This window comes from Mustela lutreola, chromosome 9 (genome assembly GCF_030435805.1).
Source record: "Mustela lutreola isolate mMusLut2 chromosome 9, mMusLut2.pri, whole genome shotgun sequence".
Taxonomy (NCBI): domain Eukaryota; kingdom Metazoa; phylum Chordata; class Mammalia; order Carnivora; family Mustelidae; genus Mustela; species Mustela lutreola.
The window spans coordinates 86766169-86784691 of record NC_081298.1 but is presented as its reverse complement, the minus strand read 5'-3'; the positions used below and the strand labels follow the sequence as shown (position 1 = coordinate 86784691).

Here is an 18523-nt window from a genome sequence, read left to right as displayed (position 1 = left end):
GATGGCTGTGTATTTCCTCCTTAGGACCGCCTTTGCTGTATCCCATAGGTTTTGGACTGAAGTGTCTTCATTCTCATTGGTTTCCATGAATTGTTTAAGTTCTTCTTTGATCTCCTGGTTGATCCAAACATTCTTAAACAAGGTGGTCTTTAGCTTCAAGGTGTTTGAGTTCCTTCCGAATTTTTCCTTGTGATTGAGCTCCAGTTTCAAAGCATTGTGACCTGAGAATATGCAGGGAATAATCTCAGTCTTTTGGTATCAGTTGAGTCCTGATTTGTGACCCAGTATTTGGTCTATTCTTGAGAAGGTTCCATGTGCACTCGAGAAGAATGAGTATTCTGTTGTTTTAGGTTGGAATGTTCTTTATATATCTATGAGGTCCATCTGGTCCAGTGTGTCATTCAATGCTCTTGTTTCTTTATTAATTTTCTGCTTCAATGATCTATTTCTGAGAGAGGCGTGTTAAGATCCCCTACTATTAAGGTATTCATATCAGTATGACTCTTTTTTTTTTTTTTTTTTTTTTTTTTTTTCAGTATGACTCTTTATCTTGATTAAGTTTTCTTATGTAATTGGCTGCTCCCATATTGGGGGCATAGATATTTACAATTGTTAGATCATCTTGGTGGATGGTCTCTTTATGAATGATGTAGTGTCCTTCTGGATCTCTGACTACAGTCTTTAGTTTAAAATCTAATTTATCTGATATGAGAATCACTACCCCAGCCTTCTTTTGAGGCCTATTAGCATGAATGATGCTTCTTCATCCCTTCACTTTCAGTCTGGGTGTATCTTTAGGTTCAAAATGGGTCTCTTGCAGACAATATATGGATGGGTCCTGTCGTTTTATCCAGTCTGCAACCCTGTGCTGTTTTATGGACGCATTTCAGCCATTCACATTGAGAGTGTTTATTGATAGATACGTTTTTATGGACATAGTGTTGCCTTTGAAGTCTTTCTTTCTGTAGATTGTCTCTATATTTCTGTTCAGTGCTATTCTTAGGATTTTTCCTCTTTTATAGAACCCCCCCTTAATATTTCCTGCAGTGTCGGCTTGGTGGTTGCATATTCTTTAAAGCCTTGCCAGTCTTCGAAACTCTTTATCTCTCCTTCCATTTTGAATGTCAGTCTTGCTGGATAAAGTATTCTTGGCTGTATGTTTTTCTCATTTAGTACCCGGAATATATCTTGGCAGCCCTTTCTGGCTTGCCAGGTCTCTGTGGACAGATCTGACATTATTCTGATGGGCTTTCCTCTGTAAGTAAGGAGCCTCTTTGTCCTGGCAGCTTTCAAGAGATTGTATCTACAATTATAATTCCTCAATTTGACTACGAGGTGCCTTGATGTTTTTTTGGAATCTATAATCTTGGGTGGAGACCATTTGGCCTCTAGTACATGAATGCTGGTTCCATTCACAATATTGGGAAAATTTTCCTGAAGAACTTGTTCCACTATGTTTTCTAGACTTCTTTCTTCTCCCCTTCATGGATTCCATAATTCTGGAATGGAATCCAATAATTCTGATGTTGGAACGTTTCATGGTATCATTTATTTCCCTGATTCTGTTTTCGTCGCTTCTTAAGCTGTTTGTTCCAGGCTTCTTCTTGATCCTTTCTCTCTGTTTGTCCTCCAGATCACTAATTCTATCTTTTGTTTCAGTTACCCTAGCTTTTAGAGAATTTAGATTAGATTGGAACTCATTGAGAGCATTGTGAACCTCATCCCTGATAGCTTTCAACTCTGCCCTAACATTGTGAACTTCATCCCTGGTCGCTTTCAGTTTTGCCCTAATCAGTTCTGTTTGGTCATCCATGGCTTTCTCCAACCTAGCTATTGCCTGGATAATTGTTAGTCTGAATTCTCTTTCCAACATATCGTCTATGTTGATAGCCGTTAGCTATGTTGCAGAAGGCCCATCCTCTGTATTTTTCTTCTGTTGGGCATTCCTCCTCCTCGTCATTTTGGTGAGAGATGACTGAATGGATGTAGCTGAATGTATCGACCGTGGTGCAGTCAAGGTGCACCCTGGAACGCTTCTGAGCAATCAGGCTTCCCCACCCAAACGAGAGAAAAAAGAAAAGAAAAAGAAAAAAAAGAGAGAGAGAGAGACAGGAAAAAAAGGGAAGATAAAAGAGAAGGTTCAGCCCAAATGGGCCCCAAGGTAAGATTGATGAAGTATACAAACAAAAAGACTGATAAAAGTATATGACAAGAGAAAAAAAATACACACACACACACACACACACACACAAATAAAGGAAGGACCTCGTCAAGAAGAACCCCAAGGATAAGATTTTATACTATCAGGACAAACACAAAAACATAGACACACTGGTGGAAGAAAAAGATGGGAGAGTGGTTATAAATTCTCAATGTGGGCGAGGAAGGTTGTTTCGATTCTCGCTGGATGTATCTTGATATCTTTGTTAAAGGATTCAACTTTCCTAAGATAAAGGGGGATTAAAAATTGGTTTATTTATAGGGGTAGCATTGATTGGGGAAAGGGGATTACCTTGAAGTTTAACTCTATGTGAATATTAGAAAATAAAAATAAAAAAGGAATAAACTAGACTAAACTAAAATTTAGAAAATAAATTAAAAAAATAGAAATGCAAAAGAAAAACACAGGTGTATATATCAAAAAGTTCAGGTTAGAAGGTTATTATGGAATTTGATGTACTGGACATCTCACTGTGATGGTAAATAGGTTAAAAAATTATATATATATAAAAAAATGAACCAGAATAGTGGGAACAAGTTAAAAATAAAAGTCCTATGAAGTAGTGGCAGTTGTTCTCTTGTAGTCTTTTTTTTTTCCTTTATTCTTTTTCTTTCCTTGTTGGTTTTCTGGGGGAAGGGCCTGCCACATTGGTTTTCAGTCAGTGATGTTTGCTGAGTTAAGTCCTCCCGTCCCCCTCAAGGGGGTGGGCTCTGAGGAAACCATTTCTTTTTTCAGGCTTTTGTTCTCTGGAGGTTTTTATGTTTGTTCACTTTTTTTTTTCCTCTCACCTTGACTGCTTTTGATGGTTTTTGTAGGTTTAGAGGAAAGCAAACTGCACCTGACCCCCCCTCTTAGAGAGAATCCTCTGTCTGGTCCCCTGTGGGTGTTGCAGAGCCCATATAAATTCCCCCTTGGCTGCTGGCAGAGCAGGTTCTGAGTCTCGGTCCCTGGGGATGCAGGATCTTCTGCTTGTACCGAAAACCACAGCAGCGGTAGCTGTCTGGGCAGCTCCTGACCACCAGAGAGGTTCTAAGCAGTGATTGCACACTGAGATTTTCCCACTGGCCCAGGCTGGGAGTGCCTGGTCTTTCTGGGTCTAAGAGCACGGGGCTTGGGCGCACCTCTCTCAGGGGAGGCTGTGGGTCGTGCCTGCGTCTCAGGCTCTGATAGCAGGGCCTGGGTCCCAGAGCACCAGGCTGGGCCTCGGCGCTCCTCTCTCAGGGGAGGGTGAGGGGCGCGTGCTTTTCAGGCTCTGTAGCACGTCTCCACGTTCTGCTGTCTGGCGAGGCTCGAGGCTCTCGGCCCCTCACAGGAGCCGGATCCCACACATTCTCCGGCGTGCTGGCAGCTCAGGGACCAAGACCTGGTTTCTCCGCCACACTCTCTCTGGCTCAGCACCAGGGGAGGCTGTCTTCGGTCCGGGGACTTAAGCCCCTGTCTCTAGCTGCCCCCATTCCCACAATTCCCCCTCCCCCGCAATCCTTTGCTCTTTCTGAGTGCTTTCAACCAATCTCCAAGTTAATGCTGGTCCCCAGATGCAGGGCACTCTTCTATTAGGGGTATTACTTTCCATTCGGTTGCCTCTGGTGGCTCCCTCCCCCTTTTGTTTATCTTCCGATATCAGTCCAACGTTCCTACTCCGCTTTACCTGCCCACTGGCGTCTTCTGCCCCTGTAGAGATCCAGACGTTTATAATTCTGATCTCAGGCTGATTTTATGGGTGATTGGAGTTCTTTGGTAGGTAATCAGCTTACTTTAGGGTACAGGTTGAAACGGTGCCTCCTCCCACTTCCCTGCCATCTTGTCTCCCTCTAAAGGATTTTCTTTTTAAAATACTTATTATAGGGGCACCTGGGTGGCTCAGTGGGTTAAGCCTCTGCCTTCGGCTCAGGTCATAATCTCATGATCCTGGGATCGAGCCCTGCATTGGGCTCTGCTCGGCAGGGAGCCTACTTCCTCCTCTCTTTCTGCCTGCCTCTCTGCCTACTTATGATCTCTCTCTCTGTCAAGTAAATAAATAAAATCTTTAAAAAAATTTATTATAGCACAGAATGGATGGTGAAAAGTATTTTCTTATCTTTGTATGTCTGAAAAAGTCCTTGTTTAACCTTTTATTTTTATTTTTCATAACGATTTTATTTATTTATTTGACAGATAGAGATCACAAATAGGCCTAGAGGCAGGCAGGGAGAGAGAGGGGGAAGCAGGCTCCCTGCTGAGCAGACAGCCCGATGTGGGGCTCAGTCCCAGGACCCTGAGATCATGACTTGAGCCAAAGGCAGAGGCTTAACCCACTGAGCTACCCAGGTGCCAAATTACCTTTTATTTTGAAGGATATTTTCTTTGGGTACAAAAATCTGGGTTGACCTTTTGGTTTTTTTCTTTCAGTACTTAAGAGGTAGTGTTCTCCATTTGTTTTGTTTCTGGTGTCATCTTTATCTTTCTTTTTGTATCTAAGTATCTATTTTATTCTTTATCACTAGTTTTGGGTATTGTTATTACAATATGCCTTGGTTTAATTTTTTCATATTTCTTATACTCATGTTCTTTGAGATTCTGGGATTGATGAATTTGTAGTTTTCAACTAATTTGGGAAAATTTGGTTATCATTTCTTCAAATATCTTTCCCCCATCATGCCACTATTTTGAGGATGCAAATTATATGTATAGTAGGCTGAATTGAAGTAGTCCCATTGCTTACTTATGTTCTGTTCATTTTTTATATTACTGTTTCTTTCTAGGTTTCATTTCATAAAGTTTTTACTTCTGTTTCTTTAAGGTCACAATTTCTTCTGTTTTCTTTGTTTTTGTTACGTGTAATCTGTTAATCCCATCCATTGTACTTTTCATTTCACATATTGTAGTTTTCATCTCTAAAAGTTTTATTTGGATCTTTTGCATATCTTTCATGTGTGCTAAATTTTTGGAATCTATGAAATACCTGATAATTGTTTTAATATTCTAGTCTCTTAATTATAATTGTCAGAATTGAGTTGGTTTAGATTGATTTTTCTTCCTATTTTGGACCATATTTTTATGTTTCTTTGGATGCCTGGTAATTTTGTGTTGCATGTCAGAAGCTATAAATATTATCTTTTTGGGTGTTGGATATTTTTATTTCTCTATAAATAATTTGTGTACTTTATTCTGGGATGCAGTTAAGTTATTTGGAAACAGTTTGATCTATCAGGACTTGCTTTTAAGATTCATTGGGTAGAACTGAGTAGTGTTCAGCCAAGGGTTAATAATTCTTGATTCCTGCGGCAAGACTTTGGTAAACAAGACTTTTCTGGATACTCTATACAATTACTGTAAATTAGCAAGTTTTTCTCTCAGGCTGGTGGGAGAAGGCACTATTCTTACCCCATATGAGTGCCAAGCACTATTATTGTTAACCATTCCTGGTCTTTCTTTTCCTGGTCTTTTGAAATTTTCTTATATGCATATACTGTCAGTAATCAGTTGAATTCTCAAGGGGAACCCAGTTAAGATCTCTGTAGTTATCCCCGTAGAGAAGCTGTCTCCTTTCCAGAGTATTTTAACCATCTTGTTCTCCCCAGTCTTCCAGCACCATCTCCTCAACCCAAGCTGGGCTTCTCTTGATTTTCCCTATTCTGCATCAGACCTTCTCTCTTCTAACACAGCTTCAATATGCCTACCAGTTTTGTTTTTAGTTCCTGCTTTCTTTTTGGTAAACAGGAACTCCTTTTTCTTGCAAGCTCAGCTACCTTTTCCTTCTTATGGGCCAAGTGTTGTCCTTGTTTCCTCCATGTTTGCCTTGTGCTTGATGGAAGCTGTTGGAAATGCTCAGAACTTTTCTCGGGAGGTTTGGCCCCACCCACAACCCAGTAGCTGGTCCTTGGTACATCTAGGAGAGCTCCTTGGAGACTGATGTGCCCACGGGAGGCCCCATCAGCGTTAGGCACTGGAATGGATTGGATTGTTTTCTAAGTGGAAGAAATTTCTACTTCTCTAGTTTAACCTTTCCTTGCAAACTGAAATGGGGAAATCACTTTCCAAACAGACAAGTTCAAGTGAGAATAAAAAATATCCTCTACTAGGTAGTCTGACAGTACCTGCATTAGTCAGTGTTTGGATAAGAACAAGCCCTTCAAGGAATAATGGAACCCTTCTTTGGACCTTAATTGATCTTTTTGTTTGTTCTGCTTTTAATTCTTTGTGGAAAAATAATTTGTAGTGCAAAGTGGCTTTCAATGTTATAGGTGCTATATTATGTTATACTGTTCTTATCAAAAGGTCATTTTTGCTTGTTTTGACTTTTTAAATTTCTGATCCAGCCCATGTTTATTTTTATTTTTCATTTTATTTCTTCTTGTTTTTACAGTTTTTGTTCCTCTTATTTATGCTGCTTTACCAACCTCCACCCCCATCATCTGCCAGAGGAATGGAAAGGAATGGGGGCACTTGGTTTACTCCTTTTTTTAAAAAAATTTTCCAAACCAGTTGGCTAGATAGCTTCAGAAGTCACCTTTCTCTGGTGAGTTTGTTACATAAGGTGGATCCTCACTAGTTATAAACCTGACTCTTTAGAAACTGGGTTATGTTTATTACTAAGAATTAAGGCCATATTGGCCTGGTTGTCCCTTTAGGGTTTGTGATGTTGTCCACCCCTTATGACCAGGGTGAGTGATCCTCGTTCATGAACAGGGCAGCTACTTACAGAGGTACCCTGTTGTGTAAGAAAGTTCTATAGAGTAGTGGTGACTAAAATTTCTTTTGGTAAAATGAGGTTGTTAACCAATTTACTTAATAAATGCAGAACTTGCAGATTCAAAGTGTACTGGCATGGGTTTGTTCTTTTTAAATTATTTTACTTTATTTTTCTTCATCATGGTGATTGTGCTTTTTAATCCCCATCTCTTATTTCACCCTGCCCCCAGTACCCCCCCCCCCCCCCCCGTCAATCATCTGTCAATCCTCTAGAGTTAAGAGTCTCTTTCTTGGGCACCTGGGTGGCTCAGTGGGTTAAGGCTCTGCCTTCAGCTCAGGTCATGATCCCGGAGTCCTGGGATCGAGTCCCGCATCGGGCTCTCTGCTCAGCAGGGGGCCTGCTTCCCTCTCTTTCTGTCTGCCTCTGCCTACTTGTGATTTCTCTCTCTCTGTCAAATAAATAAAATCTTTAAAAAAAAAAAAAAACACGGAGTCTGTTTCTTGGCTTGTGTCTCCCTGTCTCTCTTTTTTCCCTTTGCTTATTTTGTATCTTAAATTCCACGTGTAAGTGAGATCATGTGATATTTATTTTTTTCTGAATTATTTTATTTAGCATTATACTCTAGCTCGATTCATGTTGTTGCAAATGCTGAGATTTCTTCCTTTTTTATGGCTGATTAACATTCCTTTGACTGTATATACCATCTCTTCTTTATCCATTCATCTATACTTGAGCTGCTTCAGTAATCTGGCTATTGTAAATAATGCTGGAATAAACATAGGGATGCATGTATCTCTTTGAATTTGTGTTTTTGAATTTTGGGGGTAAAGACCCAGATGTGTGTTTACGGGATCATAGAGTAGGTCAATTTTTAACTTTTGGGGGAACTTCCATACTGTTTTCCACAGTGGCTGTACCAGTTGGCATGCCTACGAACTGGGCACAAGTTTTTTTTCTCCACATCCTTTTGATTTTAGACATTCAGACATGTATGAGATGATACCTGATTGTAGTTTTGACTTGCATTTCCTGGATGATAAGTGACGTTGAGTATCTTTTCATGTGCCTATTGGCCATTTGTATGTCTTCTTTGGGGAAACATCTGTTCATGGTTTTGCCCATTTTTTAATTGAATATTTATTTTTGGGGTATTGAGTTGTATCAGTTCTTTACATATTTTGGAAACTGACCTTTTATCAGATACATCATTTGCAAATATTTTCTCCCATTCAGTATGTTGTCTTTTAGTTTTGTTGATTGTTTCCTTTGCTGTACTTTTTGGTAAATATGAACTTTTTTGAAAGCTCATCTATTTTTCAGTATCTTTTTTTAAAGACTAATTTCAATTTGCTGAAGAATTGTAAGATAATATAAGAACTTCTGAGACCTTTCATCTATATTTACCAATTAATGTCTAGTCACATTTGCTTTATCACACTTGTTTCTTTCCTTTCCCTCCAAATGTTCTTTTTTTCCTGAACAATTTGATACTAAATTGCAGGCACCATGCTCTTTTTCACTCCAATATTCTTCAGTGAATATTTTCTAACAATAGGGACATTCTTTTTTATAACCACCAAACAATATAAAATTCAGAAAATTTAACATGATTGTGTACTGTCATGTTGGAAAAATTCAGTCTTCTTTCTGTGTTTCTCTTTTGCTATCCATATAGAACACTTCACTTCTGGTCAGATAATATATGGGGGTTTTTCATACACCGAATAATTCTGGGTGTCCTACAATTTCACCCAATTCTGACACTGTCTACCTAGAGATAGTTTTAGATCCCATAGGTTAAGGCCCTAGTCCCTTGAGATTGCCCCTCACTTCAGTGTCAATAGCAAGTGATACATTCCTAGGTTACCCATAACTTCTGTCCAACTTGGCTGCAAATGGGGCAGATTTGGTTTTTGTCAGCACAGCACACAGAACTCAAGGGAAACACCTATTTTTGTGTCCCAGTGTTTTATATAATAAAGGATATGATAAATGATAACAGATGAATAGCCTGTTAAAAAGATACATTGGGCAAGGTCTGGAAGGGTCCTGAGTACAGGAGTTTTTATTTCTCTGGAATTGATGTGCATCACCCTCTTGGTACACAGATTTGTTCATCAGTCTGAAAGTTCTAATCCTCAAAGGATTGGGATTTTTATGGAGGTTTTATCACGTAGGCATGATCACTTTTTAACCCCATTTTTAGCTCCTTTCCCCTCTAGAGAATAAGGGGGATAGGAATGAAAATTCCAAGCTTTTAATTATGGTTTGGTCTTCTTGTGACCAGCCTTGATCCAGGAGCCCACCTCATTAGAACACAAAACAGTTCTACTATCCAGAAAATTCCAAGTCCTGTATCAGAAACCAGGGTCAGAGGCAAAATATTTACCTAGAAAAAAATGGATAAATTCCTAGAAACATATAATCTTCCAAGATTGAATCAGGAAGAAATAGAAAGTCTGAATAGACCAATATCAATAGACCAGAAAGATTGAATCAGTAGTCAAAAACCTTCAAACAAAAGCCCAGAATTCACTAGTGTCTTCACTAGTGAATTCTACCAAATATTCATAGAAGACTTAATACTTATCCTTCTCAAACTGTTCCAAAAAGTTGAAGAGCAGGAAATGCTTCTAAGTTTATTTTTTGAGGCCTACATTACCTCGATACTAAAGCCAGACAAGGACACCATTAAAAAAAAAAAAAAAAAAGAAAAAAGAGAGAGAAAAGAAAGAAAATTATAGGCCAATATCTGTAAATAACGTAGAGCAAAAATTCTCAACAAAAGATTAACAAACTGAATTCAGCAATACATTAAAAAGTTCATACACCATGATAGAGTGGGATTTACTCTCGGAATGCAACATGTGCAAATCAGTCAATGAGATTTACTACATTAACAAAATGCAAGATAAAAAAATCATGTGAGCATCTCAATAGTTGTAGGAAAAAAGACACTTCAAGATCCATTTATGATAAAAACTCTGAACAGAGCAGATGTAGATAGAATATACCTCAACATAATAAAGGTCACATATAACAAACCCACAGCTAACATACTCAGTGGTGAAAAGCTTGAAGCTTTTCTTCCAAAATCAGGAAAAAGACAAGGATGCCCACTCTTACCACTTTTACTCAACATAGTATTGGAAGTTCTAGCTGGAGAAGTCAGGCAAGAAAAAGAAATAAAAGACATCAAAATTGCAAAGGAAGAGGTAAGACTTTCACTATTTACAGATGACATGAATTAATATATAGAAAACTCTAAAGACTCTATCAAAAAGTGTTAGAACAAATAAATTCAGTAAAATTGCAGGATATAAAAATCAGTATGCTAAACTCATTTTCATTTTTATATACTAACAATGAGCTATCAGGAAAAAGGAGTTTGCATCAAAGAAGTGAAATACCTAGAAATAAATTTAACCTAGGAGTTCAAGAACCAGTATACTAGAATCTACAAGCCATTGATGAAAGAAATTGACAACAATACAAATAAGTGGAAAGAGATTCCATGCTCATGGATTGGAAGAGTTCATATTGTTAAAATATTTTTATCACCCCAAACTGTAGATTCAGTATAATACCTGTCAAAATTCCAATGGCATTTTTCACAGAAATCAAAAAAACAATTTAAAAATATTTATGGAGCCATCAAAGCTTCTGAATAGCCAAAGCAATCTTGAGAAAAAACAAAACTGAGGTTACTTTTTTACAAAGTTATAGTAATTAAAACAGTGTGGTATTGGCAAAGAAACAGACATGTAGATCAGTGGAATAGAATAGAGAGCCCCCAAGTAAACCCATGCGTATATGACCAATTAATTTATGACAAAAGAGGCAAATATACACAATAGGGACAGGACAGTCTCTTTAATAAATGGTGCTGGGAAAACTGGACAGATATATGCAAAATAATGAAACTGGATCACTATTTTACCATACAACAGAAAAATTATCTCAAAATAGATTAAAGATATTAAAAAATAGATTAAAGAATGTAATGCCAGGGGCTCCTGGGTTGCTCAGTGGTTAAGGCCTCTGCCTTTGGCTCGGGTCGTGATCCCGGGGTCCTGAGATTGAGCCCTGCATCGGGCTCTCTGCTCAGCGGGGAGCCTGCTTCCTCCTCTCTCTCTGCCTGCCTCTCTGCCCACTTGTGATCTCTGTCTGTCAAAAAAAAAAAAAAAAAAAAAAAAAGAAGGATATAATGCCAGAAACCATAAAACTTATGGGAGAAACAGAGGTTGTCAGCCTGGCATCACTCTTAGAGCTCTTTTCCTTCCTTCCTCCCTCCTTTCTTTCCTTTCTTTCTTTTCTTTTCTTTTCTTCCTTTCTCTTTCTTTCTTTCTTTCTCTTTCTCTCTCTCTCTTTCTTTCTTTCTTTCCCTGAGGGGGTCTGACTCCAAATGCAATGGCAACAAAAGCAAAAATAAACGAATGAGACTCTGAAAAAGATTCTGGTCAGCAAAAGAAATCATCAACAAAACAAGACAGCCAAATGCTTGGGAGAACATATTTGCATGTCATATTTAATTAAGGGTTAACATCCAAAATCTATAAAGAGCTTCTACAACTCAGTAACAAAAATATCCCCAATCTGATTACAAAAAAAAAAGGCCAGCAGGTGCATGAAAAGATGTTCAGCACTAATCATGAGGAGAATGCAAATCAAAACCACAATGAGATATTACCTCACACTTGTCAGAATGAATATTATCGGAAAGATAAGAAATGACAGGTATTGGAAAGCCTGTAGAGAAAAGGGAGCCCTCCTGCAATGTTGATGGGAATGTAAATTGGTGCAGCCACTATGGAAAACAGTATGGAGGTCCCTCAAAAAACTAAAGCTAAAACTACCATATAATCTAGCAATTTCATTTCTAGGTATTTATCTAAAGAAAATGAAAGCAATAATTCGAAATGATATATTGCACTTCTCTGTTCATTACAGCATTATTTACATAGTCAAGTTATGGAAACAACCAGTGTTCTTTGATGGATCTGACCAAAATTTAACCAATAGTTTTAGCTTTCACTGGTGATTTTTTTTCTCGAATCAGTTATTAAAAACTGCTTGTTTTTAAATGACGGTGAAATGCTCTTCAAAGTCGGTCATTTTTCAACATTTATCAGATGTCATTCAGCTGTAAGTTTGTTTTCCCTTATCTATTTATCAGTGTATCATCTATTCTTACTACTAGCACTTCTGACACAAAATATATGCGTTTTCTACAGCAAACAAATTATCCAGTTCTGTGTGGACACCAATTGGGTGTCCTACAATTCAGTTCAATTCTGACACTACCTGGAATCAGCAAGACCCTACAGGATTATGGCTCAGTCACACAAGACTGATCCCTACTTCAGAGCCATCACAAGTCCAGACTTCCCATAATTCTGGCCAACTGGCTATAAATCACTGGTTTCTAAGACCATTCTTTGGGTTCAGTTATTTGCTAGAATGGCTCACAGAATTCAGGAAGATAGTTTGTTTGCTATTACTGATTTATTATAAATGGTACAACTCAGGAACAGCCAAATGAAAAATGTATAGGGTAAGGTGTGGGGGAAAAGGTATGGAACTTTCATGCCTTCTCTGGGCATGTCACCCTCCCAGCACCTTTATATGTTTAAAAAAAAAAAAAAACAAAACCAAACTAACTGGAAGTTCTCTCAACTCTGTAGTTACTATGGAGGTTTCATTATTTCATTATGTAGGCATGGTTGATAAAATCACTAATCATTATTGATTAACTCATTGTGTAGCCTTTCCCACTTCCTTGGATATCCTGAAGTGGAGCTGAAAGTTCTCAACCTTTAATGATGCCTTGGTCACCTCTGGTGACCAGCACCTCAGCCAAGAATCATCTCATTAGTATTACCAAAGGCACTCTTATCACTCAGGAAACTCCAAGGGTTTTAGAAGCTCTTTTGCTAGGAAACCAGGAATGAAGATGAAATGTTTATTAAATCACAGTATCACTCTATCTCGTTAGTACAGACTTGTGGATTTTTATTTAGTGAATTACATTATATCTTAAGGGTTTCTGTCTCTCTCTCTCTTTTTAAAAAATATTTATTTACTTGAGAGAGAGCACATGAACTGGGGTAAGGGTGAGGGAGGAGTAGGGGGGTGAGGGAAAAGCAGGCTTTCCACTGAGCAGGGAGTCTGATGCAGGGCTCTATGACTGGACCCTGAGATCATGACCTGAGCTGAAGCACTTAACAGACTGAGCCACCCAGGCGCCCCAAGGGTTTATTTTTAAGTACATGATAATGACTTTTTTCCCCCCTAATTTGGCATGACCTAATAAGAGGAAATGAGCTAAAATCAAAGCCAAATTTCTTTTATTTAGTATTCTTGGTTTTTTAGGAACAGAGCTTACCTCAGATGTTTTGTAATTTTGAAGCTGCACTGTAAGGATACACATAATAAGAAAAGGACAAGTCTCAGCAACTTGGCAAGACCTCTCAGAACCTAGAGAAAGTTAAACTGTCAGATTTTAGTCCCACTCTCCCTTTCCCCAAACAGGAACAAATGGGACAATTATGTGAGCCTCATGGAGAAAGAAGTAATATGTCATTCTAGAATCTCAGAAGGATTCTGGTTATCTTGGATTCTTGGTTATCTTGTCCATCTAGCTTTAGGAGTTCACAGATCCACCAATAACCTGACTTCTTTTTAAGTCTTTTTGCTTTTCTTTCTATTCTTAACTGTCTGGTATATCCATAATTGATGAGAAAAAGAGGGAGAGAGACATGGGAGGTTCTCACCATTGTCACTTGGGCAGAACTTCCCCTACCAGAACCTTCATAATTGGCCTACTAATCCTCAAACTATAGCAGGTACCCATTCCGAGCCCACTTAGGTGGATGTAGGGAGTCATGATTTTCAGAACACATTTCTTTTCATGGAATATCCTATGGCTAGCTCCCCTTGTAGTAGGGTTGCTGGAGAGGGCATTTTCCCTAAGTGGCTATTATGGATACAGTTTGCAATATGTATCTGCATCCTAGTTCTTCATCCTTCCAGAATAGAGCCTATCTGTGTAGGCAATATAAGCTAAGTGATTGACTTTCTGAGTTATTTTCAGAATACTAATATGTGATATTTTTTTTTAACGTATTTTCAGTAATCCTAATACTGGAAATTGGTATAAAACTTAGACAAGGAATTTCAATAATCTAATACCTGTTTTATTCTCTAAAAGTGTTACGAAAGCATGGTTGTTAATTAAGTGTACCTCATTAATTTAACTTGATAAAGGGATATAAATATAACTGTATATTTCCTTATACTTCTGTGTTACTACAGCATCACTATTTAATATTTTACTTTAAAGAGCTATTTAGCACTTTGTGTGAAAATCTGTGTAGACAGACTATTTTCCCTTAACATTTTCTGGAAGCGCAAAATAGACTTCCCACATTGTATAATTTGCCTCTGAAAATTTCCTGCATTGAGCTTCCCTTGTTCATGTGTTCCTGTTATTTAATATGACTGAAATATTATTAACTAATTGTTTAAAGTGGAGTATTTCAGTTAATTCCATGTGTAATTAAAAAATTTAAATACATTAACATTTCACAACATAGTCTGTGATTGGGATTAGAACTGTTTGTGTTTGCTATTCAAATACTCAGTATAATATTTGACATTTGGATAAAATGCTATTTTCATATGAAGTATATTTGTTTAAAATTTTAGAGGGGATATACTAGAGAGCTTGGAAAATTTGTATTTAATGTAAAATTATTTGATTATTTTCAGATATTAAAAGTACAGAACAGTTTTTGGGAATCTCACAGGCTTATATGACTATTGGATTTTGCAGGTTTGCATCCTTTAATGTTATGTGCCTCTTTTTTGTCATACATAAAACATTTGATCTCTAGGTCTTGCTCAAAATGGAATAAAGGGTGAGAAAAGTGAGATGAGATACCCTTTCAATTCTTTTCTAGAGAACGTAAAACTATCTCATTTCTTTTAAGCAGACTCTCCCAAATGATTAACTATTTCACAAGAGGAAACAAACCTTTATTTTAAAGTACAATACTTTCCTTGTACATTGTGTGAATTGTTAAATGTGTTGACGTTTAAAAAAGCTGCCTGACAGAACCAATTATTTACAACAAGTCCAGGCCAGCCAGAACTACTTGGGAAGGGCATATAGACTTACTGAAGTTAAAACTACTACGAGGCAAGATTATTCTAGAGACATGAAGTCTAGGTTTTGGCTTCAGGAAATACCAATTTGAAATTAGTCTCTAGGTAGGATTAAATAAAAATTTGAAATATGTATCTAAAATGAAGTTACCATACTGAATAGAACTCATTGCCAATGGATTTTTAAAAGCATTTTGGTTACTGTTATTTTAAATGCTTTAAGAATGTTTGAAACTGTATTGTGGAATTACTTTATAATGAAGGGTTTAAAAGAATGTGGTCTTTCCTGGCTGTGAAAAGGGATTTTTGTTATAAGTTGATTATGAGAAAGCTATTAACTAGTGATATATAACCCATGTGTGCCTAAAAAGAAAATAACCGCTCAATGCCAAATTATGAATCATGCTTCTCATTGTAATAAACAACCGAATGAAAAGTTAAAATACAGATATCTAGGATTCAGTTATTATCTGAATTCTTATTTTAAGTGGTGGAAATGATCTTTTTGTATTTGTGTATCTGTAGGATTTGTGTATGCACATATACACACAATATACACTATACACACAAACTATATGCTGTAGGCTATTAGGCTGTAGGCTATTACACACTCTACACTGTATAAAATTCTTGTATTTATGCTTATACAGTATATATATTATAATCGTATAAGGTATGTATGTATATATATATAGTATATGTATATGTAGTGTGTCCGTGTATATATAGAGAAACAAGCTGACATATACAGTATATATTATATAATATATATTGTGTGTGTGTGTGTGTATAGTAGAGAACAGTGCATTTCTAGGCTATTTCTATTACATCATATGGAGAAATAATTATATCAGTAATCCTAAGTCTTTTTAATTAGAGCAATTATCTTATAAGCAGGACTTCCTTTGCCATATATTTTAAGGTTGTACTATATAGAATTACTGGTGGCAGTTGTGTACATTTATTTTTGTTTTATTCCTCTACTAAGCAGACTGTTGCCAGAGGACATTTTTTAAAAAAAATATTTAATTTCTTTATTTGACAGACAGAGATCACAAGTAGACAGAGAGGCAGGCAGAGAGAGGGGAAGGGAAGCAGGCTCCCCACTGAGCAGAGAGCCTGATTCAGGGCTCTATCCCAGGACCCTGGGATCATGACCTGAGCCGAAGGCAGAGGCTTTAACCCACTGAGCCACCCAGGCACCCCTCCAAAAGATACCTTTTAAAAGAGAATGTGATTGTGACTTTTATACAAATAAAAAATGAATACATTTTAAAGATTATGTTTAACTCATTAATTAGTGGTATTATAAGATTGTCTAAAGTATCGCATGTTTATGGTCAAATAAGGGATGTTGACATCAATGTGCAAGTGAATGCAGAACAGATAAAACTGATCAATATCCACTGGACAATAATCAGGACGAGTTTACATTTCTAGGACCTGTTTGCGTTATTATCCATTTCCACAAGTTGACTTCTGTTTCTATGGAGTTCTAAAAAAGTCTAGTCAATGACAAATGCCTGAACTAGTCAAGACTCACATTAAATTTCAGTCTTGAACAGTTTTTCCTTGCTGTTCATTACCATTTTCATTTCTGGTATTTTATATTAACTTGATTTGAGTAGTTGTCAGGGAGAAATTGTTTCATGTCCATCTACTTATTTCAGCTTAATCATATAAATTTTGTGAGTGCAGGTACTAAAAAATGCATGAATCCATACATCAATAAAATAATGTTCTGGGTGTAGTTGCAAAAGTTGAATGGTTAAAACCTGTGTCCTGCTTCAGAAAGTAGAAGAAAATAAGGTTTTTATAAATAGAATATTTTAAAAATTGTAATGGAGGAGTCAGTTATTTGAAGGAATCCATCAATGAGTACTTTTGAAAAGCAAGAATTCTCTTTGGATAGAATTAATTCCTCCTTGCCTTTTTATTTTATAAATGAGAGTTTTGTATATCACATTTTAAGTTGGGTATAACTTCAAAATAATTAGAAGCACTGCACCATGAATGAAGCAAGTATGGCATGTTACATTCATGAAAAACTCATATTGTATGTTTTGCTCTGATGTTTGCTGTCTTGCTGATCATTGTATTTCCCATTTTATAACTAATAATAATATATCAGAACTAACTTAGAGTTACATATCCTTCTCATTTTGAGGAATACCAGTATGGTGACGTAAACTTTACCTATAACCCTGGCAATTGGACTGTGAGTCAGTCAGATAGTGTTGCTCAAGATATTGACTCATAAGGGAGTGATGGACGTTAAATTAGTCAGATGAGATGATGCACCTGTGAAGTAGTTTCAGCAGTATGGGTGTGAAGAGTGGGGATGTGTATTCACTGGGTTCTCATGGCTGAGTTTATAGCTTAGGATTTTCATCATACCTTATCTTCTTTGATTTCCTTTGGAATGTGATTCTCTGGGCTTCCATTGATTCTATGATCTACCTAGGGTTTTTTTGACAATCAGTTTCTTTTCTGCTAAAGTTAACTGGATTTTGTTTCTGTTGTTTATTAAGCAAACAAAAACCAAAACAAAACTCTAATAGAAGAAATAATCAAGTACATGAATATGTTTCTAGTTATATGATCATATCAAATTTATATAATGCAAAGTGAACTATATTTTACTGTATGTGAGAAAAATAGAAACAATGCTGAAATCATTAGATTGCTGAATTGTAACCTAACAGACACATGAATCAGTTTATGGAATAATAGTAAAACCATGAATATATCATTTTGAAGTATTATAATCTATCTTTTACCTTAGAGTCCCATGCACAAGAATATCCTTTGAATATTTAAAACTTCTCTGGCATCTTAAAATATTAGCTGCTTCTAGTAATACTGGAGTAGCTCGTATTGAACTAATCCTCCTGCAGAAAACCATTATAAATTCTGGACAAAATACAAAAACCCTACAACTCTGAAGGCACTGGAGAGTGACCAGAAGCAGGCAGAAATGGAAGGGAAGTCAACACTTGGAGAGAATAACACTACATAAACAAGAATGAGATTTTATTGCCAGCAGACCTGCATTACAAGACATGCTGAAGGGGAGTTCTTCAGGTTGAAGGGAAGTGATACCCAATGAAAACTCAGATTTTCCATAGGAATAAACAGCACCAGAAATGGGAAGTATTTGGGTAAATATATTTATTACTCCCTAATTCCTTTAAAACACATGTGACTCTTTAAGGTTAAAATTGTAGTGTATTGTGAGGTTTCAATATGACTTATGTAAATGTAATACCTACAAAGATTATAGCACAATGTTGAAGAAGGGAAATTGCAAGGTTCCTGCATTTTCATAAAGTGGTACAATATTAACTCTCAGCAGATTGTGGAAAGTTGAGGATATATGTTGTTGTGCTTTGAGCAATTACTAAAAATAATGTAAAGAGTGATTGCTAAAATATGAGGTTAACAGTTTTTAATATGCTGGCATG

At 36.9% G+C, this 18523-nt stretch overlaps 1 protein-coding gene across 10 annotated transcripts in view; it reads left to right on the top strand.

Moving 5' to 3' along the window:
• The window catches only part of WDPCP (WD repeat containing planar cell polarity effector), a 573555-nt gene that overhangs the window by 76767 nt on the left and 478265 nt on the right, over positions 1–18523 (top strand). The window lies entirely within an intron of this gene.